The sequence below is a fragment of the Jaculus jaculus genome, chromosome X (assembly GCF_020740685.1).
Source record: "Jaculus jaculus isolate mJacJac1 chromosome X, mJacJac1.mat.Y.cur, whole genome shotgun sequence".
Classification (NCBI taxonomy): domain Eukaryota; kingdom Metazoa; phylum Chordata; class Mammalia; order Rodentia; family Dipodidae; genus Jaculus; species Jaculus jaculus.
In genome coordinates this window covers 108,222,186-108,245,994 of record NC_059125.1, presented here as the reverse complement: position 1 = coordinate 108,245,994, position 23,809 = coordinate 108,222,186, and the positions used below count along the sequence as shown (strand labels likewise).

The window sequence follows — 23,809 nt, the reverse complement described above, 5'->3', positions numbered from 1 at the left end:
ATAGGAAATGCCATTATATTAGTTGAGATTATAATTATGTAATCATTTCCTATAATAAACATAAGTTAACATATTGTTAGCAGAATATATTTATATGATGAGTCTTAAAGCCACAATTTAAATAATTTAATATTATTATCTCATATATTATTCAAGATTCAATGTACTATACTAATTATTTAGTATATTTTACATTCCTTAATGACAGTAAAAAACAACGAGAAAAAATATCGTTGGCTAATATCTTTGCTGTTTTAATCTGAACTTCATAAAATATTTTTAGCATTTATAAATTTGAGCTTGCATCTTCATGCCTTTCCAAGTCATGCAAAGATTTATTTAAAAGACTGAGAGTAAATGGCCAACATTAAAGCGTTATTGCATGGAAGAGCTAAGATAGCTATAATAAATAAAAGTAATTTCCTAGGGCAAAGGGGCGCAAAAGTTGTTCTGCCTAGAATGTTCCAGAAGCAGTGGTTCAAAATCATTTCTTAGAGAAATGATGGGACTTCCTGCTTGGTGAAGAAGCTGGTGATCAAGTTATTTTTTTTAATTTATTAATTTATTTATTTGAGAGCGACAGACACAGAGAGAAAGACAGATAGAGGGAGAGAGAGAGAATGGGCGCGCCAGGGCTTCCAGCCTCTGCAAACGAACTCCAGACGCGTGCGCCCCCCTGTGCATCTGGCTAACGTGGGACCTGGGGAACCGAGCCTCGAACCGGGGTCCTTAGGCTTCACAGGCAAGCGCTTAACCGCTAAGCCATCTCTCCAGCCCCCCCCCCAAGTTATTTTTAATGTATGTGATAAGAATTAAACATAGCATGGACGTAAAGTAAGGCATAATATCACACCAATGTACAGCAGTAATCCACTTTACTTTTTGTAGCTACCACTTTAATTAATTTTACTCAGTTGTACAAAAATACCCTTCAAAGGGAACAAAACCAATTGTGGTTATAGAGCTTGGGTGAACGGAAATGTGGCCCTCTAGTGGTCACCTGTGATTATTGCAATGTGAGTTGTGATTGGGATTAAACCGTTATGAAGGATTTATTTACTGCTTAGTTTTCCCTCACTTACGAACACTAAGAAGTCATTTCCTTTAATATTTTATTTATTTATTTGACGGAGAAAGTGGGGGGAGAGAGAGGGAGAGAATGGGCGTGCCAGGGCCTCCAGCCTCTGCAAACAAACTTCTGACATGTGTGTCCCCTTGTGCATCTGGCTCACGTGGGTCCTGGGGAATTGAACCTGTGTCCTTTGGCTTTGCAGGCAAATGCCTTAACCGCTAAGCAATCCCTCCAGCCCCGTATTTTAAAATTCTTATTCATTTTTATTTATTTATCTGAGAAAGAGTGTGAGAGAGAATGCAAACCCCAGATCCTCCAGCTGCTGCAAATGAACTCCAGAAGCATGTGCCATCTTACACAGCTGGCTTACATGGGTCCTGGGAATTGAACCTGGGTCCTTTGGCTTTGTAGAGAAGTGGCTTAACCACTAAGGCATCTCTCCAACCTGAGAACACTAAGAACTATTGTAATGAAACATTCCTGTTCCTTCATTAAAAAGGCTTCAGGGGGCTGGAGAGATGGCTTAGCAGTTAAACACTTGCCTGTGAAGCCTACGGACCCCGGTTCGAGGCTCGATTCACCAGGACCCACGTTAGCCAGATGCACAAGGGGGCGCATGGGTCTGGAATTCTTTTGCAGTGGCTGGAAGCCCTGGCGCACCCATTCTCTCCCTCTCTTTCTTTCTTCTCCCCCTCCTTTCTCTCCCTCTGTCTGTCGCTCTCAAATAAATAAACAACAACAACAACAAAAAGGCATCAGGCCTGCTAGATTTGCTTTAAAATCTCCAAATATTTGTAACTATTTTTTTTTTAATTTCTGATGTATCTGTTTTAGTGTCGATTTTCTTTTCTTTTGAGACAGGATCCCATGCAGCGCAGGCTAGCCTCAACTCTCTATGTAGCCAAAGATGACCTTGAAATTCTTATCCTTCTGCTTCTAACTTTGAAGTGCTGGATTATAGCTGTACTCCACCACAGTGGGTTTATAAGGTGCTGGGAAGGGAACTCATAGCTTTGTGCGTGCTAGGCAGATACTCTTCCAACTAATCTAGGCATCTAGGATGATTTCTAAAATCTTAGTTTAGAGAACAATGTGGAATACCTTAAGTAAAATTTCTGACTCCGAAATGGCTGCAAACGGGTGGGGGGAAAGCCCATTTCAGTGTTTGAGCTCTCCAAGATCCACCAGTCAGTGTCCTCCCTCCTCCCTCCCCCACCCTATTCATTTGAACGTGGCAATTACACTCATCCCCAATAGTTGCATAACTGACATTTCTAAGGTTATAAAAAGACTCAGTCCAGGTCACCACGTGGTTACCTGCTCAGGATCCCACTTCCTGTTTCCCTGGTAACATTACAAAGTGAAGAGAAACTTCCTTCGGACCAGAGATCCTCTGGTTCAGGGAGGCTTGATCACTCACCTGGTCAAGAGATCAACCCTCATCAATATGCTGAAGAGGGGAGAATAGTTATCTACATAATGAGATAATGAAACCTGCAGTGCAATTGTTCCCAGACCCTCCTATAGAGCCTGCCTGCTATTCTGAGTTCTAATGCTAAAATAATAACTTTTCCTGTCCTTCTCCCTATCTTTCTCTTCCTTGAATGCCTGTGGGAATCTTAAACATGCTTTTCCTGAAACTTTGGGGCTTTCCAACCCATAGCTCTAAGCCCCTGATCCAACAACACCTTCTCTTCCTTGTGGGAGTCACTTCCACTCTTCAGAGTCTCTTTCTGTATTTTCTATAAGGAGGTCTACTTTTGTCCTCACCACCTACTTGTCCTCATTCCTTAGTTTTTTGCCAGAAGACAAGAACACTAGTGCCTTAGTCACTTGGATCCAGCCCCTCTATTCCAAGAGAGGCCCATAGTTCTCAACCTCCATTAACACTTTGACAATATAATTGATTTGTAAAGTGACATTGTGGTCAGTTACGTGACTGTTCAAGAAAGATTTTTATGCTATTTTGTCCTACACAAATTATTGCTATTTTGTTATCAGCCTGCACTAAATACCAACTGAAAATTGTACTTTAAAGGGTGTAAGAGGACAGTGAAAATTTAGTGAATATGTTTGTTGCTTCATTTCTCCTTCAATTTAAATTATAGGGGAAAGTAGGTTTTAAAAATTAGTGTGTAACAGACTCATAGGCTCAATCATTCTAAAACTGCCAGCAGTCTTGAGCAGGATAAGCAGATGCTAGCATCACAAAGGAGTTGAATGTCCTTCTCAGGATGTTCATGGATAATCATACCTATTTAAACAGGGGTGGGGGAGGGGCCTTTCTTCCATTCAGGAATAAAACAGGGCCACAGGTGGAGGAGAGGATAACTTTCATGATCTGTTTTGGCTTTTTGGAGGCAGTCTACTTTAATGAAGTGTAACTAACATATGCTCATTTCAAAAGTAGAGTTTGGTTAGTTTTGATAAGTAATTACACCTGCATAATAGCCACCCCAATCAAGACACAAGACATTTCCACCTCCTGCTCCTTTTTCACCTCTCCACACACACACTGGTTTATATCATTGACTACACCTGCCAGTTGTTGCATGAGCCAGGCTCTTTTCCATCTCTATCCCTTCCACATTTTGTTCTTTTCCACTGACTGCTACTTATAGACACAGGTGCATCTATCCTCTTGTTTTATTGTGTTAATTTTTTAAACTTAAATGTTCTCAACATTCACTTTAAGTAACCAATGTGGTCTTTACAATTTCACTCTTCTTCTCACATAATACTGTCTTTTAAACTTACTGTGCCTTGCCAAGTGAGCTGTGGAATGGATTATCAATGAGAATGGGAACAATAGTCTGAAGTTCCACAGAATGGATTGGGCTTCGGTATGGCTCAGTGGGGAAGTGCTTGCCTATCATCTATAAGACCCTGGGATTTATCTCTAGCATTATAAAATAAATATAAGTAAATAAAAATACATGTTGGAATTAGGGATATAGCTCAGTGAAAGAGTTTTTACTTCCCTTCCATCTCAGGATTGAAAAAAAAATTGCCAGACATGTATCCTATAATATTGGCACTCAGGGGGATTAGAAGTGCAATGCCAGTCTCAGGTGCATAGTGGGTCCAAGGCCAGCCTGAGCTATAGGCGACCCTGTCTCAGCACTCCCTTAAGTGAATTTTAATGTGAATTCCATATTGTTGAACTGATAAAAATCTTTGGCTTTAAGTTCATTAATGAATACATTCTTCCAAAAAAATCAGGTCTGCATTTTGTAACCTTCAACATTTTGTAATAAGAATATTTTTCAACTTTGTTAACATGGGAAAGATACCTAATTTGATTGTACTCATTTGATATTTTAAGGAGGTTAAATTTGTTATGTGAAGCTTATTAGGCATTGTGTTTTCTCTATTATCTCTTCCACACTGTCTTTAATGTCTTTTATTTTGAAGATTCTGTTTGTAGAATAAAGATACTGATTATCTGTCTTCAAAATAAATCAGGTCTTACTAACTGAAAGACAGGATGATTGTGTTTTTACAAAATACATGGAAAAACGTAGTTTTACAAAAGAAAAATGTACACATTTTAAACATGAGTCTTGAAAGGGTAGGTTTTAATTAAAAATGGCAATCTTAATATCTAATGCTCTGTATGTGTATACAAATATGTCAATGCATTGTAGTGATATGCAATCTAGAGTAAGATATTTAAAAGAAAAACAAACTGCAGTTCTGACAAAAATGAAGCATACTGCAATATTTTAGTTGAATAAGATACCATTGCAGGTCAGTACTTAATTATACTCTTTTCTTAGTCAGGAAATAACAAGTGTCTAGGTGTAACCAGAATTATGAAAACTGTTCTGATTTTTATGACATTTTGGTTATTGACTGATCTTCACCCTTGACTATGTTCCAGTAACTTCACTGGTGAAAAACACATTAGTCCCATAAATGGCAAATCAAAGAAATGCCAAATCTTCTTTGTTGTGGATTTAAAAAAATTTGCATTTCATGTTTTGTTTTGGTTTTTTCTATTTCCAGTTGATGTTCATTAAAGGGGGTTCTAGATGTTTTTATGGAAGCATATATTTTCCTCTCAACTCTTACTTTTTAAATTGTAATGATTTTTATTTTTTATCAAGTTAATGAATTCAGAATTGAATAAAAAACATGTTCTTTTCTCTTTCTTTCTTTCTTCCTTCCTTTCTTTCTTAACAGCCTTTCATACAGCTGAGACTGGTCTTGCACCCCTGCGTGGTGTGATTAATGGCTTGCCTATTTAAATTTATATTTAAAGCACACCTGACTAATAATGATAGTTCCTGAATAACAAATAGGCTATTTGTCTGAATAGTATTTAAAAAGATATTCTTAAAATAATCTTACAAGGCAAGTGGATATTTTATATTCTTTATTTTTTTATTTAAAAGATCTAGTCATAATATTTATTCAACTGAGTGTGACAAGTTTCACTGTAAAATGATATATAAATTATTAATGTGAAGCTATATAACAGAAAACTCTTAAGAAAATGATACATAAAATGGAGTTTTAAATTTCTACTTTAATATGCTTTGCATTTAAAACACACATGGCATGTTTAGTTTAGAGCCTGTTAAACTTTGAAATACATGATTATTATACATGGAACAATATTGTAAAAGAAGTACTTATTGCATTACAAAATATAAATGTAGGAATGAACTCTATGAAATATGTAGACTCGAGAGGAGTCAGGTAGCTTTTTTTAGGCACTTAGAGTGGCCCCTGAAAGTAAAAAGGCAGGAAGGTCTGCCCTTGCTAGTCATAAAAGGATGATCTGATTTCTTATCTCTTGCCTAGTTCCTTAGGCCTGCTTTTCCATAGCTGAGCCCTTACCTGAGGGGGGGGGGTCTATTTTTTATATAGAATTCAAAGATAATCCTGACATTGTGGTTGGTCAACTTTCCACACCAGAACTTGGCATCATGGCTGGCCTCTTCCTGAGCCAGCCTCTAGCCTAGACCAGTGAGCTGTCTCCCGGGCTTACCTGAGCCCAAAGGTGAAAACCACCAGAATGAGGTTACAAATGCATGCATGCAAGGGGACAAGTCTTTCTCTGGGCTGTCTGACAACTCCTGAACCTCCAGGTTTTGGTGAGTTTCCAGCTGGGTGAGACAGAGGAGAACCTACTAGATTGTACTTCAAAATGGGCTCTTTACCCACTCCTGCCCTCCACATTGCAGGAGCTCTTTGTATTTTATTTTCTTTCCTCCCTCTCTAAATCATTTTGTTTCCTCCAGGCCCACCACATGGGTTCTCACGCCACATATATGTATCAATTTTCCTTCCCTTGGCACTGTACTTCCCTCAATAGATGTAATAATTTAATAATTATTATTCTTATTTTATCCAATTATTTTGTAAGAAGTAGACATGAATCTAGGGTTTGGTGTTCAAAGACAATTCCTGAACCCCTACCATCTTGTTTCAGCCTGAATGTTTCCTATTATAACTGCACATTTGATCCTAGTAATTGTGACTTGGGAAATATAAGATGAATATCTAACCTATTTCTTTTTTGATATTACAATTCATTTTTCCTACTTCATATCCAATTATTATTATTATTATATAACATTTTGCACATTTTTCAATCCTTATTATGCTAGTAAATAGCTCTTCTCTAGCTTTAAAACATGACCTACAATCTTCAAAACTATGCATATTCTTGATTTGGATAAGGTGACATATGACGAATATGTCCAAACTTGTCTTCCAATTAGTGCAAGAATATTTTTGCCCACTTAAGCCTGTTAACCAAGATGTCATGGCGAAAGTTTACACAATCTTGGCTGTCAGGCAGAATTGAGTTTGAATGCTGCCTTGGCTCATAATTAGCTGTGTGTTTGGGCACATGGTTTAGCTTCTATCTGTCTCAGTTTCCTATCTCTTGTGCCTGTTAGTGATAAATACTTTGAATAAATATATGTACTTTATAAAATACAGACTAGAATTCGTAGTAGCTAAATACTCTTTATTTCCTTTCTTCTTTCCTCTTTTTATGGAAGGGGCTATGGTGTCTTCTCTGAATCTCCTCTTACCTCTTTATTTACTACATGGAGTTATAAGTAGAAATAACAATTTTGGTAATTACATAGCTTGAAGTCCTGACAAAAGGGGAATAAATAGAAACTGCATCATTAATCAAAACATTCTTTTAGGTCTGGAAAGGTGGCTTAGCGGTTAAGCACTTGCCTGTAAAGCCTAAGGACCCTGGTTCGAGGCTCGATTCCCCACGACCCACATTAGCCAGATGCACAAGGGGGCACATGCATCTGAAGTTCGTTTGTAGTGGCTGGAAATCTTGGCACACCCGTTCTCTCTCTCTCTTTCTGTCTGCCTCTCTCTCTGTCACTTTCAAATAAATAAGTAAATAAAATGAACAACAAAAAAGAAAAAGAAAAAGAAAACATACTTTGAGCCAGGAATGAGGGATTGGGAGACTGAGGTAGGAGGATTTCTGTGAATTAGAGGCTGGTTTGGGGTTCAGTGCAAGTTCCAGGTCACCCTGGATCAGAAAAACAAAATCACAGACTATGCACTCCCCTATGCATTGAAGTTTCTTTTTGTGCACACCCAAATGAAAGTGAGTTGTAGTGTGATATGAAGATACATGAATGAATGTTTCAATTCATTTTTAAGCCAAACTTGTTTGTGAAAAGTGTGTGTACAAATGAATGAATGTCACAGATGTCACAGAAATAAACTCATTTCATTCTATAAAATATTTTTACATTCTAGATCATCCAGTTGAGCTTATTTGATTGCTCATGGTATGATTTCATCTTTCACATACTCTGTAGTTCAGAGTCATTGTCCCCAAAACCACATGAAGGTCACTGGTTTCTTTCCTTATAAAAATGACATAATGGATTAAAGCTGGAGTTCTGTAGCTAGTGACTCATGCTTGCATTTGTACATTTTAAGAAATGTAATTTATAGAAAGGAAGCGTCCAGCCTTGAGCTGTTGCAGACTTCAGTTGCTCAAACAAATTGAGAATTAGAAGCTAACATAAATAAATGCATATGGCCTGTCAACTGGTCAGTCATCAAATTTAAACTCCAAAATGTATTTGTATTTGCTTTTTGAACATTTACCCTTTCTGTGCCATATATATATGACATAAAATAGCATAATTTTTTGCCTATATTTCAATAAGATTTAAAAGTTACAGCCTTGAAAGTATTCGCATACTTGTACTAACTTTCTAATTTTTCCAGCCAAGAATACTGATGTAGTGTCTGTTCATTTTGAATTTATTAAGCATGACATGATTCTCAAGGACAGTATGATGTAGTCAAAATTTTAAAAGCTTTCATTTAGTATGCCACATAGACTTGAGGAGGCAGTGGGCCATGGTAGAACCTGAATTCAGAGTTTTGAGATTTAGGTTCTCTCTATAGCTTTACCAATAATAAGTATAATAATTATCAACATAGAGTTAGATACCATCTCTAAATGTAAGTCATTTTAAAAATATTAGCAATGTTAAATATTTACAAATAATCTTATTGCTTTGTTAAAATTATTAGCCCTTAATGTGTGTCTGCTTTCACAAGCTCATCCATGCATTTAATAATTATAAAATACTTTACTAATCAAAAAATTAATCTAATAAAAATGAACACTTTTTGTTATTGGAAGCTACTAATCACATGGTATGCAGACAATTGATTTTATCTTTTTTTTTTTTTTTTTTTGGTTTTCTGAGGTAGGGTCTCACTCTAGCCCAGGCTGACCTGGAATTCATTATGTCGTCTCAGGGTGGCCTTGAACTCATGGTGATCCTCCTACTTCTGCCTCCCAAGTGCTGGGATTAAAGGCGTGTGCCACCATGCTTTACAGTTCATTGTTTACTTACCTATCAATCAAGGTATAACTCAGATATTTAAGGGCATGCCCATATATAATTCACATTATGCCTTCCTATAGGAAACTTGGTATTTATATTTGCATCATTCAAGTAACCTAAGGCATTGACAGACAACCAATCAAGTAACCTAAGGTATTTCCAAACATAAAAAGTGTTCAATTCCTATTTGCTGATTTCTTAAGCAAAGCTATGCACACATCAAAGGACTGAGTATTAATTAATCCAGATGTTAGGAGATTGTTTTTTCTTCCTCATCTGCTTTCTCTTCATCATCTTCTTATTTATTTACTTACAAAAGTGTTTTTCACCTGAATATCTTTGCAAGTCAGTAAAATGAAATAAATCACTAATTATTTATAGGTGGTAGTGAAAAGGGGCAGATGAGAGATTAAGTTCAAATTAATGTTCCTTATTGTTTGCACTTTGGGGAAATATCATTATTGTCAATGCATACAGAATCTTTCTTTATCTACTCTGAATATAATCTAAATTGAACACTGACCCTTTATTGCCCAATCTTCATGTAGAGCTCATATACTGGATCTCTAACTATTGACTACTGGAAATCAGACTATTATTTCTTCTTCTGAAAAGCCTGAAAGTACCATCTAATATTTTGCACAGAGAATAACTTTAATCATGTAACTGTAGTAATGCTGTGGAAAAATATTAAAAGGGGTTCTTTTGAATACTCCAAAATCAATATAAATCTAAATATTCCCCCAAAGATTTCAGCTTACACCACTTTCTTTCTACAACTTTCTTTTCCTTGCAAAGTTTGAAATTCAGTTAAACCAGGGTAGCGTCAATTGCTCCAAGTTTTTTTTTTTTTTCAGGGATGAATCATCTCTAGAGCTTCAACATTTGATTTTTATCTGTGCAAGTAACATCTGATTGTACACAGCCACCATTAATTTAGAAATATCAAATCAAAGTCACTCAGTTACCTCCACTAGTCAGTTCATCCTGTACTTTTTCTCATACTGTGTAACACAAATCTCCCTCAGCATTCTGTAGAGTTGCCCTTCCTTCATCAGCTGTCAGTCAAAGCCTTCCTTGTCCTCAGGCTCCAGTTCAGTTCCCACTTAGCCCAATACAATTCCTCTAATTACTTCTATTCCTTCATTTGTATATGACACACACTTTTTAGTCCTTTATTACATAATGTCTTGATTTTTGTTATGTGTACATATGATTTATCTCCCCAAATGAAATATAATCTCTATGATGTCATGAATTGCAGCACACAGAGAATGGCCAAGAAACCCTAGCTTGAGAGTTTTTTGACTTTAATAACAAGTGCTTTTCTGTCATAGTTTTAAGATGTGAAGTATAACTAAGCTTCAGTGCTGCTGCTGATAATAGAAACTTGCATGATTCCTCAGACAGATAATCAGTAGGCTTGAGTATCACAGATTAAGATCTGTCAGAGGACAAATGTTTGAATAATTCCTTGGAGATGACTATATTAGCACACATAGTACAGCTTTAAATTCATTAAAAGTGATAGGAAAGCATGTAGATATTGGTTTTGGAGAAAATAATTAGAAATCAAAAGGGCACACTTATAGCAATCACAATCAAGTAATAATATCCTTTCCTTCTTTTCCTCCTATGGTCTAAAGTCACCTCCAAAGATTAAAAGGGATTGTGAATACAAAACAAGAAAATGGAATACTCCTCATGAAAAGAAAATTCCACTTCAGGGAGAAAATAAGATCATATGAAAAATAATCAATATCCTCTAAATGAATATATTCTCATGATTTTTCTTGTCTTTTGAAGCATTCATTAAGTAATAGCTTCCATGTACAATTAAGTCTAGGAATATTTTTGAACTAAGGCAATTTATAGTCATGAAGCTCAGCCATACACGAAAAATTGTCATTGATATCCAGCAAGATATTAATGAATTCCCATTGAAAATTCTACACTGAAATCTGACTTTGAGATAAAATAATTGAATATTTTGTCAATTTTTAGTGAGATTCCTCTGAAAACCAATGTATTCTAATTTTTACTTAATGCAAACTTTGTTCCTTTGCACAAGTGTACATTATATTTTAAGTGTAAGGGGAAGAATTATATGTTATTATAACATTATTACATAATAGCAGAGAAACCACCTCTGTGCAACACACAAGATATCTTTGATGTTGGCACTGGATATCACATGTAAACAGAGGTAAAATGAATAACTATAAAAGTGGAAAATCATAATAGGTATAAGCACTCTTGAAAATCTTGAAGAGGAAATCAAACTGTGCTTGATTGACTTTCAAGAAACCTTGCTTGGCTAAAATATGACTGGATGGCTGGACTCCTAATTTATTCTACAGAAAGTGATTTGAATTTTATTAAGGTTTTCATCAAAGACATATGGCTCATCAATCAGCCTGTGTTTATTTAAACTTTGACCATATGCAAATGAATGTCTGCTCCTCTGTAGAAAAATAGACATTTATCATGTATTTCAACCATCCCAGAATAACCTTTCTCTGCACCCTCCACCTCTCCCTTTTTCCCAAGCACACACACACACATACACACACACATATCCCTCTATAACTTTTGTTTTTATACTGCTGGAGTTGGAATCTAAGGCCTCACACATGTGATGTAAATACCTTACCACAGATTTGTGGGCACCTAAACTTTTCTGGAAATAAGTAGCTATAACATGAAGAGAAGGGGACTACTGAAAGTAGTATGGACCCCTGAATTGGAAAGTGTGAGTTTTAATCTGGCTGTATAATTAACTGTATGGCCATAGAAAAGATATCTAAACTTTCTTATCCTTAACATTCTCATTTGTGTAATCAATATAATAATATTGGCCCTAACAAATTTGTAGTTATGTTGAAAGTCAAGTGAGGGAAGTTATGGGAAAGACACATGAAAACTTTAAGGTATCTTCATACACAGATTGTATTATGCTGTAAAAATTAATATAAAGATGCTCTGTGATTATATTATTAACCACTTTCAGCTATACTACAAAAAAGATAAGTAAGAGAAGAGAACAGTGCTAAAGAAAATATAAGGATAGTTGTAAAGCTGAAAAATAATCCTGTGGTAGGAAATAATGAAAAAAAATAAATATGTGCAATGGAAAACATCCAAAATAGAATGGGTATGCCTGTCATCTCAACATTCTGGAGGAAGAGGCAGGATGATTACTATTAGTCTAAGGGCAGCTTTATCTGTAATGTGAATGCCAGACTAGCCAGTGCTACATAATGAGATTTTTGTCACACATACACATGCACACACATACACATGTGGACCCATGCGTGTGTGTGCGTGCACACACACACACACACACACACTCACACAAGCTAATACATAGGTATTTGGCTAAGTGTTAAAAATATACCTGTTAGGCAGTATTACTAAAATGAAGAAACTTGGAATTCTGTACATGTCATATTTACTTTTTTGTCCTGGGGTCTCTATACTTATAGGCATTAATACAATAGAAAACTTTTAACAAGAAAGTGTAAATGTCTCACAATTTCCTTCTTTACTATGGGTGAAATAATAACCAGTGATCACAGACTGACAACATGAACCACTGGAATAATTTGTGTGCTTCTATACTCCTTGGGTTTTGGTCAAAATACTTTTGCAAAGTATTTGGGTTTATTTATTTATTTATTTATTTATTTATTTATTTATTTATTTATTTTGAGGTAGGGTTTCACTCTAGTCCAGGCTGACCTGGAATTCACTCTGTAGTCTCAGGGTGGCCTCGAACTCACAGTGATCCTCCTACCTCTGTCTCCCGAGTGCTGGGATTAAAGGCACACACCACCATACCTGGCTAAAGTATTTGGGTTTGTTTAACTTTACTTTCTTAACTTCTGCTTATTTATAAAATATTTCAAGCTGGGCATGGTGGTGTATGCCTTTAATCCCAGCTCTAGGGAGGCAGAGGTTGGAAGATTGCTGTGAGTCCGAGTCCACCCTGTGACTACAGAGTGAATTCCAGGTCAACCTGAGCTAGAATTAGACTGTATTATAGGGGAAAAAAATTCAAAAATTTAAAAGAACTTTGAAGGCTTCACTTTCTCTATCATGTTATATTTAGCATTCATGGTAGCTAGGATATTTTATTATTATTACTACTACTACTACTACTACTACTACTACTACTCCTACTACCCAGGCTGCCCTGATTACCTTGCACTCCTGATCCTGTTCCACCACCCAAATAAAACACATGGCCATGGAAATTTTGTTAAAAATTCTATGGAGGAAAATTAAGCAATTACAGTTATAACTATCTTATTTTTTGAGTCAGAGTGTAATTCTAGCCCAGGCTGTCCTGGAACTCACCCTGTAGTTCAGGCTAGCAACAAACTCATGGTGATCCTCCTACTTCAGCCTCCCTGTGATGTGATTAAAGACATGTGGCACCACAGCCACTTAACTATTAGGATTAAAGTAACATTTCTACAGCTCAAGGAGGCTAGTCATCTATTAGATTAACAATAAAATATAAATGAATGGTTTCTGAAAAGACAGTATCACATCATTAAATAACTTCTCATATATAGGGCTTGTACTTGCACTGCCATCTAATTTAAATCACCTACCTAAAACGATTATGTTACATTTGCTAGTGACAACTACAGATCTCTTAAATCTACTTTCAATAATAAAAAGAAGATATATTTTCACTCATTTAGTGATCTTTCAAAGACAAATACTTTTCATGTGTAGAGTACCATAATGAATAGGAAATGACCTTCAAGACCAGTGGTGAGAACTCTCTTTTCATTGTAAAAGAATTTCTCATGTAATTGAAGAGCCATACCTATTATCCTCTGGGTTAGAATGTCTATGATTTGTTATTGTTATTTTAAATGAATTTTCACAATTACAAACTGTTAATTTTTTTCATAATGTTGTACTATTTGATGTCAGTAATCTTCCAGTGTAATGTTATTTTAATTTTTTTTGTTTGTTTTGCAGTGCTGAGGATTGAACCCAAGGCCTTATGACATAGAATCTTGGTATGTAGTTCACAATGGTCTTCAAATTACTTTGTAACCCAGGCTGTCCTCCAACATTGGTCACATTCAACATAATGATCTTTCTCATATATGCACACATATAATTGTATGTATATGGTGTTATCTTTTTTTTTTTCTTTTTTTTTGCTGTAACATAGAAAAAAAAAAAGCCCTGGTGCTAAGCTTTACCTAAACTAATTAAAGATTTATAATTTCTTGGGTTTTCTTTTGAGATAGAGTCTCATTCTATCCCAGGCTGACATGGAATTCACTATGTAGTCTCAGTCTGGTCTCAAATTTATGGCAATCCTTCTACCTCTGCCTCTTGAGTACTTGGATTAAAGGTGTGCATCACCATGCTCAGCACAGAAAAAGAATGGATGAATCAGGGCCTCTAGTCACTGCCAAAGAACTCCAGATGCATGTGCCACCTTGTGCCTCTGGCTTTACGTGGGTACTGGGGAATAGAATATTGGTCATAAGGCTTTTCAGACAAGCACCTTAACCATTGAGCCAAATCTGCAGCCCAAGATTTATAATTTCTTAATTGTCCTAAAATATGTTCAGATACTCAGATATTCAGAGAAGTTATTTGGAAGCATTTCAAAGAATATTGCAATTCTATTAGATGTTCAAACTCTTAAATGTACAAATAGCTAAAGCTATACTTTAATTCTTCCTTTGTCTTCTTTCACCATTACTTTAACCACTGAGAACAAGGTTCCTAAGGTTGGCAACACAATCAGTCAAGATTTGTTAATTGACTGTGTGTTATAGGCACAGACTTTAACATACATAAGAGGTAGTGAGAAAAAGCTCCTTGCAAAAGGTAGGGCTTGCACCAGATCTTGAAGACCAGATGGGACTGAGGAAAGTTTCCGAAAGGGAGGTACATGCCAAAATACTCAAATATTCTCCAATGTTGCCTCAGTATTTCTAAGAATAAGTTACTTTAAATCATAATTCATAGTTTTTATGTAATTTTAAAATTGAACTAGTAACTGGAAGTAATTGGTTTGCCTTTTAATTTAAAAAACAATTAACTAGTAAACATAAACTCTTTCTAAGTATGTTCTTTAGGACTTAGGGTAACATTAAAGAATGTTATTCTATATTTGGGCTCATATCAGTAAACTATGAAACTTACAATATGTTTTACCTATTTTACAAATCATAATTTTCAGATTAATTTTATCTGATTCCTGATTCTGGTGGGAATAAAAAAGCATAACGCTTCAAACCTCTGGTGAAAAATAAATGATTTTAATGTGCCTTCTGTTATTTCAGTCATAGAGCTTCAGAATATCAATTTTCCTATTTTAATTTCACATACATAATTTTGTATAAATGAATAAATATGATTGGCCTTTGTTGTGGTGACAAATATTGCCAAACACACCCGAGGGCAATTCACCGTGGTATCACCAACAACATCCACTCAGATCCTCTCTATACAAAAGTATGATTTCCCTGATTTTATTTCAGTCTTCATGTTATACTATTATAACTCTTCTGAGCTTCACTTAGCTGCTGCACACCAACCATTTCTCAGTAGGGTCTTTTAATGTAGCCTAGTCAGGCCCTGAACCTGCAACTCTGCTGCCTCAGGTCCCAAATGTTTTGATTATAGGCCTGTGCCTTTATACTCAGCTTTTATATCTTACTCTTTTAGCATTAATAATACAAATATCTTATTTGTCTTACTTTTTAAAAAGTGATAGTTTAATTTCTACATGAAATGCTACCTGACTCTTATTGCCTTACCAAGAGCATATTAACGAATAATGTAGATTGATAGTAATGATATTCTCATGCACATATTCACATGGAAATATGTTCTGCCCAAAACCTAGTGGTTATATTATGAATGTATTCCTAAACAGAGACAATAGAGTTTACAACATGACAGCAGGACATCTGGGATAGCTGTTTTCAGGCTTGGGTTTGCTCATTTGATATACATCAGAAGACATATTTGTGTGCCTCAGTTGGTCCAAATGTAAACTGGATGATATTATTACTTTATCAGGGGATGGGTGTGAGGCTTTTATGATCAAACACATGTAAACCTCTTATAAATGTAAAATACATAGTAATTTTCTATAAAAAGTGGCTATTATTATCATCTTCTTCTATTCCTCTTTTACCAAGAATAATTACTTGCTAACTTGGGCAAGTCTTTTTGCTCTGATTATAGGAAGCTATATGTGAAAATCATTGAATGAGTCTTGATTCCTGAGCTAAAATGGGAGATATGTGAGTTTAAAATACACTTACAAAAGATGTGAACTCATTACATTTAGTAACGGCTTCAGAGAAGAAATATATTTTCACGAAAATGAAACATTAAAGGAAACCCTAGCCAGTTCATTCACTGATAGCCTTGTGTAGACATTAATTGGCACTGTCACTCTTACTGATGGTATTTAATTATTTTATTTTATTTAATTTTCATATTACATCCACTCCACACCATGCCATTACTAATAGTTCATTCTTGTATCTTTCTTTCTTACTCCCAAACTGCTTTATCTTCTGTAGAAGGCCGCACACATCACTTACCTTTTTTTCCTCCTAGGCTCTGCCCCTTACCTACCAGAGTAGCTCAGGTTGCCCCCTAGGAAATGTTAACTTACTCTGTCCTACTTTATGGCTCACTTCTTTAATCAGAAATGTAACTTCTGTCTTTTATTCTAATACATTTTTTTAAAGTTTTTATTATCAGCTTCCATAATTATTATAGACAATGAATGATGTTAATTCCCTCTATACCTCTGTTTCCCCCCTCAAAAATCCACCCTCCATTATATCCTCTCCACTTTTCAATTAGTCTCTCTAATTTTGATTATTCTTAGAAGATACTCTCAATAATGAGAAAGATCCTTGGCAATCTGGGAGAAGATAAAATGGCCATCGCTCACTATGTTTTAAACGTTTTTCCATGATTCAAAAGAAACTTTGATGTAGAAGGAGTGTGGTTAGGGATGGAATGGAATATAGGTTCATGATGAAAATATGCCATTTGGAAACCCTGGATACTTCAATAACTTTTTGTTTGTAAAACAAGGATATTATTGTAGATCTATAGTCACCACTCATTGCTGTTTTTTGTTTGTTTGTTTGTTTTTTGTCTGAAGGCTCACAAAGACTTGAGGAGGGTAACAAGTGGGTAAAAATGAAGGGGGGTCAGATAAAACAATGGAAATCTTAATTTAGACTAGTAGTTCTTCCTTCCTTCCTTCCTTCCTTCCTTCCTTCCTTCCTTCCTTCCTCCCTCCCTCCCTCCCTCCCTCCCTCCCTCCCTCTCTCTTTCTTTCTTTTTTTCTTTTGGTTTTTTGAGGTAGGGTCTCACTTTATCTCAGGCTGACCTGGAATTCACTATGTAGTGTCAGGGTGGCCTCGAACTCTTGGTGATCCTCCTATCACTGCCTTTCTAGTGCTGGGATTAAAGGCATACGCCACCACGCCCAGCTTAGACTAGTAGTTCTTTCTAAATGTCTAATGTTGGAAAGTGGTGTGTTTAAGGTGTTGGATTTGCAAAAAAAGAGGTCAAAGTGTTAATTGACAATCTTTATGGACACTGAAGTCTTCAGAGAATAACAAAATAAAAGTAATGAATAGTGAGAAAAAAAATATTTCAAGAAAATTCAATGAAATTGTAGAAACCCAAGGAAGAAGTAAATGTTGGAATGGTGTAAGCTTCAGGAGATTATTGGTGTAAAGGCAAAAGAGTTATGCTTCTGTACCTTTGAAGTTAAAAAAAAAAAAAAGGAAGTGGGAGAGTTGTAATTGCAACTTGAAGCCTTCTCCTACAGGGAGAAGTAATGAGATGCTTGCAATGTGGTGTGATAGGGTATAAAGGAAGTGGGAAAGTGCCTCTGGAAAAAAACCAGGCTTGATCAAGTCACAGATTTGGAGTAAATCTTTCGTGCAAAAGCTGAGAGTTCCTGCTTTCTAGTATGCTGTGATGCAATGGATCTTTCTGCAGTCATGGTGATTACCCATATTTGCATTCTCCAGTAAGTAGCCACCACCTTACATGTGATCTTCAGGGGACAGTGAATTTATAATTAGATTTAGTTTCATTATATTTACAAACCAATATTTGGCTGGTGGTTCTTGCACTAGACAGTATAGTTCTAAAGGCTTTCTGCTAGCTGTCAATCTAGTTGTCCTGTTTTAATAGGCAAAAACATGATGTTAGCCCTCCAGGTGGGTATTTGTATTTAAAGGAGAGCATTATTAAAATTCAAGAGAGAAGTATCTGAATGTGGAACTTCAAATTCCATGAAAAACCACATAGACTTCTAGTTTATGAGTGAAATGGTCTTTCTGATACTTCTCAAATGAGACACAACAGCTTGTGATCAGGGTAATACTAATTAACAAGGCTGACAATATTAAAGCTGGCTCACTGTTTAGTGTTGTGGCATGCAAGTATCCTAGGAGATGGCACAGTCTTAGCCACAGCTAAAAGGAGGATTGACAGAAGCATGAAGTGTAGATGCTGGTAGAGGGAGGTAAAAATGATTGCAATTTATACATATTTTATTTCAAATCCCATTCATACAATTTTGTTTGTGCATTTAAAAATTGTTGGCAATCCCCAAAGAGTTGCTGAAGATGAGCCTCTGCTCAGGTCTGCTTAAATGATGATGTAGCTTAAACTCTCGGTTGGTTGCAATACTGGGTGCATAAGAAGGCGATAACTAGATGCCCTGCAGCAATATTCCCAGTATTAGAAGAAATCTTTGTATATTTAGATGAAAGATAGTAGTGGAGAGGTTGAATGGCTGAATATTCATTACACTGGTACTGTTGATTTCTTTCTGACATTCAGTAGTACAATAGATAGACAAATACAGGCATTTGGTAATGCTGACAAATATATAATGTATATAAATATATAACGTAGTATAACGTATCATCTTGTGTAATGCTTACAAATATATAATGTATATAAATATATAACGTAGTATAACGTATCATCTTGTGTAATACTTAAGCAGTATCAAAATACCTCACAGGGTTTACAATGTCCTGGTGAGGTTGATTGATTATATTTTTACATTACATTATTATGGCCTATTGCATTGCAATATTATCTTTAGCCCAATTTATGGGCAACTTTTCCTGATTGGCTTATGGCTACCAAGTTAATGACTCAAAATCAAGCACCTCTTTGACTAGACAGTATTAAGTTTATTAGATACTCTATTAAACTAATCTTTATATTCTGCTGCAGTTACTTGTTTGGTTTTTTTTTTTTTTTTTTGAGATATTCCACTGTTAGATAAGTGGGGGTTTAGTGGTATGAACAAAATCCTCAGGATATCCAGAAACTGTTAGAATTTGGGATTTAGTAATAAGTTTGAAGCAGGGCTCAGCAAACTGCAGTCTTCTTGAGTCTCAGGTTAAATGATTTATTAAAAGTAGCTAAAGATAATATTAGTTACTGATAATCTCTCTCTCAAATTTTGTGTTACTTTTTTTTGTTTCTTCTATTTGGAGAGGTATATATCTATTGAAAGAATGAATTGAACAGCAAGATAAGTGAGGTTTAGGTATTTACCAGCTTAATGAAGAAATAGTCCCAAATAATTAAATCAAAATGGTAGTGAGGACTCTGGAAATTTAACATATTATGAGAATTTGTTTTTCAAAGGGGAGATCTACTGTCTGTGAACAGCAAAGGGTGAGGTGCTTCAATCCTTAGTAGATTAGTTCCAAATGTTTGGAGATGCTGTTCTTTTTTTTAATGTGTTTTGCAGTTGTGTTGATTGAACCTAGGACTTTGTGCATGTTAGCCAAGTGTTCTGCTGCAGCCTAGGCTTTTATCTAATATTTTATTGCTGAAGAAATAGTCATTTACTTCGCAGATAGCTTTGTAAGTACAGAGAAATATTTTTAATCCCTCATGTTAAATGAATCTATGAGTATATATTTAGAAAATAAAGGGAGGGATACAGTGGTATGGTACCAATGACATGAGAGATAATATTATCCTATTCATAGAATTATTATAAAGATGATGTGAAATTATGAATATATATATATATATATATATATATATATATATATATATATTCATGAATTTCTCTGAATCCCTGTCTAGCACCCTGGAGATTAGCAAAACTGTCAGTACTCACTTTCTTCCCATGACCTCATACTGCACCAAAGCCTGTCATGTTATTACCTGCAAGAGTCATCACCATCATCCATGACACCTATATTTGGAGATAGAACCCTCTGGAAAAACATTGGTAGGATTAAAAATGTTCTCTACAGTATACAGATATAAAAACACTATCAGTGTTGGCATAAGCATCCCAAATCCTACCTTGACATTGCAACCAAAAGCCTTATCCACCTTCGGACATTCAGAACTTGCATTGGGCTTGTTGCTGTAGATGATAGATGCTATTAGGAAAGAAATATTGTGGAACCAAATATTTTCTCACCGCCCCCAAAGAGGATCAGCAGAACATATTTAGTGGTTGAAATAAAATTAAATATTCCATAACCTACCTCCTCAAAATATGAGAAAATTGAATTCCTCTCACCCATGGGGTGGGTGGGGAGTTGGAAATAAATCTTTTTTTGTGGGGCATGTTAATTACTGCCCTTTCTCATTTGCTATACATATGCAGTCAGCCGCAATAATAAACATTTCTACTGTTCATGTTTTGATCATCAGTGTGGCTGTTATCTGCATGTAAATTTCTTAATGTATGTGAGGTCTCAATTGTCTTCAAAGTGGGAGCTCAGAAATTATTTACTGCGCAACATCTGTAATAGATGTAAATGGAATTTAGAGACAGCCTTCCTTGATTAACCTGGGGGAAAGGTATTTGGTGAGGGGCATGTGCACTTAAAGTGGCTCAACAATGGAGGCTTCCTGAGGTGGGACTTACACTGGTGAATATTGATGAGGAAGATGAGCTGTACTGGCCATGATTCAGAACCAAATTTAATACCCTCTAACTGTCCAGTGTTGCCCTCTGAATTTGCTGGAGGAGCACTATCACTGAAAATAAAAGGTCTTGCACCCAACGCATGGTGTTTGTCATTTCGGTCGCATCCTACTACTCAACAGGAAGCAAAAGGTAAAGGGCAAGGCGCAGAAAAGAAACAGACACCAGACACGTTTTGTAATGAGGAACTTTATGTGGTACCAGGAACCCAGGAACCAGCAACCTGTTCGTGTTTAGCAATTCCGCGGTATGCTGTTAGGACTGCTTGTCAGGTTAAACTGAGCAAAGGGACCGGAATAAGAAGTAGCGATGAAGACTTTTCCTTTTCCGCAATCCATTTCAAAATATAAAACTATCACCGAATGACTGAGATAAGCTTTAAAAACAAGGGCTGGATACCCTTATACTATCCTCTTAAACTTACGTGACCATCAGCAGCACTGTTCAAATTCAGCCAACAGCTGTTAGAACAAGACACAGATCCGCAGTGTGTATCTCCCAGAGTTACGTGTGTTCACTCAGACCCGCCGAAAATGAGGGTCGGTTCCAATGAGAACATAATAGAGCATCATTGTCCCCTCTCCCGTTGCCTCACGACCTGATTCCCCCCCCACCTACATACTTGGTCCCAATCCGAATTGTTAAGAAGGTAGTGGGTGTCCACAACTCAATAGCACTCCCTCACCCAAAGACCCCAGCATCAGTTTCTCTCCTCTCCCTCCCTCCCCTCTTAGCCCTCCCCTCACTTCAGGAGACCCCACCTCCACCTTACACTCTTGGCTCTCCCTGAGCACGACGACGTTTTTAGATCCCTGCCTCCCTCTAGCGCCAGGTCCCCAAGCTCTGGTGGTCCTCTAGTGAAACCTATGATCCCCTCCTCTTCTAGAGACCCTAGCCCCTTAGCGATCTGCGCGTCCAGAATCGCTCTCCATAAGCCCCCCTCCCCATCCCCGCCCCAGCCAGTGCATTTATTGCAGGCTGCAACCATCCGGGACCTGTCCACGCCCCCCGCCCCATCCGTAGCCTAAATCTTTAGGGTCTCTGCTAGCGATATCTCCCAGGGCTCCAACTTACCACTAGCGTCCGGGAGGAAGACCAGGCACCGGTCGCCGCGGCGGCACAGCTAGACGAGAAACGGACTCGGCTGCAATCGCCCAGCGGAGTCCGCAGCAGTCGGTGCGCTGCGCTGCGCGCCGCAACCTCGCTTTTCAGCGGTGGGAGAGAAGGACGGACGGAGGGAGCTCGGCGCGAGGGAAAGCGCCGGCAAGTCGACCTCCTGAGGGCAACCGTGCGCCCCCCCCGGTTAGGTTTGGCTGATGTTCTGCTTTCTTATTCTGGTTTAGTAACTGACCACCTCCAGCATCTCCGCGCAAATCGCGTCTTCTTTCTTCTTCGATGGTCCCTAACTAACTACACTATTCTAAACGGACGAAAGCCATCACAGGAGCACCCCGACGATCTCGACGACTCCGACGACAACGATGTGCAGAAAGGAGCAAAGTTCGTATGCAATCGGCAGGTAAGGAGGGGCAGGCAAAGCGATGGAGAAACCAAGGCTAGCAGCCGGCCTCTCCAAAGGTAGAATGGGGAATATTTGGGCACCCGAGGAAGGAAGTGTCCTCGGCGAGCACCAGAGCGCCTACCCAGCGCTGGTGAAACTGCACCGCGCTCTTGAGCCAAACGAGGGATGAGGGGAGGAGACAAGAGCAGCCAATCAGCGTTCAGCTTTACACTGCTCTGAGCCTGTTTGGACCAGTCTCTATGTGTGTCTGGTACCTACTGGCAAGGGACTCGAGACTGTGTGGCGTGGGTGGATGGTGATTAACTTGATTCATAAGGCATAGAGACTTGGGGGGAACTAGGGTCAACCATGGCAAGAGTTGGGCAGTGGGGGAAGATTTGTCAAAAATGTATCATCAAAGGCTCAAAGGATAATTCTCAAAACATTCTCGGTTCTCTCTCACACATATAAGAACACACACACGCACACTTCAGTTCCACCAACACATTTCCCTAGTCTGTTAAGTTTCGCTGAGCCGTGAAACTGCCTTCAAGGGTCTCCACTTGGATTCTTTCCTCTTTCCTCCATTGAGGCATTGACAGGATCAAACATGAAAGTACTTGAAAGCCATGACCCTGTTCTAAGGCCTGCTTTCCCATCTTTGTCCCCACCTCAAATTGAGAGGGAGAAAGGAAAGCACTTGGCCTTAAAGAACTAAGAAGGCGCGCTTTGCTAGGGGCTTACAAAAGACCTTCAGGGCAGGTAGAAAGGCTAGCTTAACGAGGTGAAGCTATATCTCATGTGGAGTTTTGGCCCTGCCGCCCTGCAAGAGCTGTCAAGGCACAGACTCCGCAGTAAAGAAAAGGATGAACCAAAAAAAACTCTCTTTTGAAAACTGCCAGGATGCTGGGCTGCAACCCGGCAAGCAGAAATCTTCTCCATTTAGCTCACAGGCGCCTGCAGGCGGGTGCCTGTCATGTCCTGGCTGCAGGGGAGGTCGGTGGGGTGAGGGGGGCACTTTGGTCCAGGACTCTTTAAAGGCATCAAGATCAAGCCTAGGAGTGGAAATGATACCACTCCACCGAGAAGAATAATAGAACAAATTTCTCCTAAGAGGGGATGAATGTAGTGGTGATGGTGGTGAGAATGTCTGGGGAAACAGTCAAGGCTCCGCAGCCCCAGCACCATACCTAGTTCAGCGGCTGGGAGAAGTGAATACTAGGCGGATGTAGCTGGATGGAAGCTAGAGATCAACACTTCAATACAGTTACTTGGGACCTGGGCAGAGTAGCGATTATATAGATTAGACTACAAGGTTGGTGGCACAGTGACTTGGAGGATCAAACCCAAGGAACGAAGAA

General features: G+C 37.6%; 1 protein-coding gene across 1 annotated transcript in view; it reads right to left on the bottom strand.

Annotated features, from left to right (window-relative positions):
- Htr2c (5-hydroxytryptamine receptor 2C) overlaps positions 1–22,572 on the bottom strand; it is a 263,217-nt gene extending 240,645 nt beyond the window's left edge. The window contains exon 1 of the mRNA XM_004659115.2: positions 22,022–22,572. The gene's annotated coding sequence lies outside the window, so the exon portion shown is untranslated. The remainder of the gene's footprint in view (positions 1–22,021) is intronic.
- Between the last annotated feature and the right edge of the window lie 1,237 nt (positions 22,573–23,809).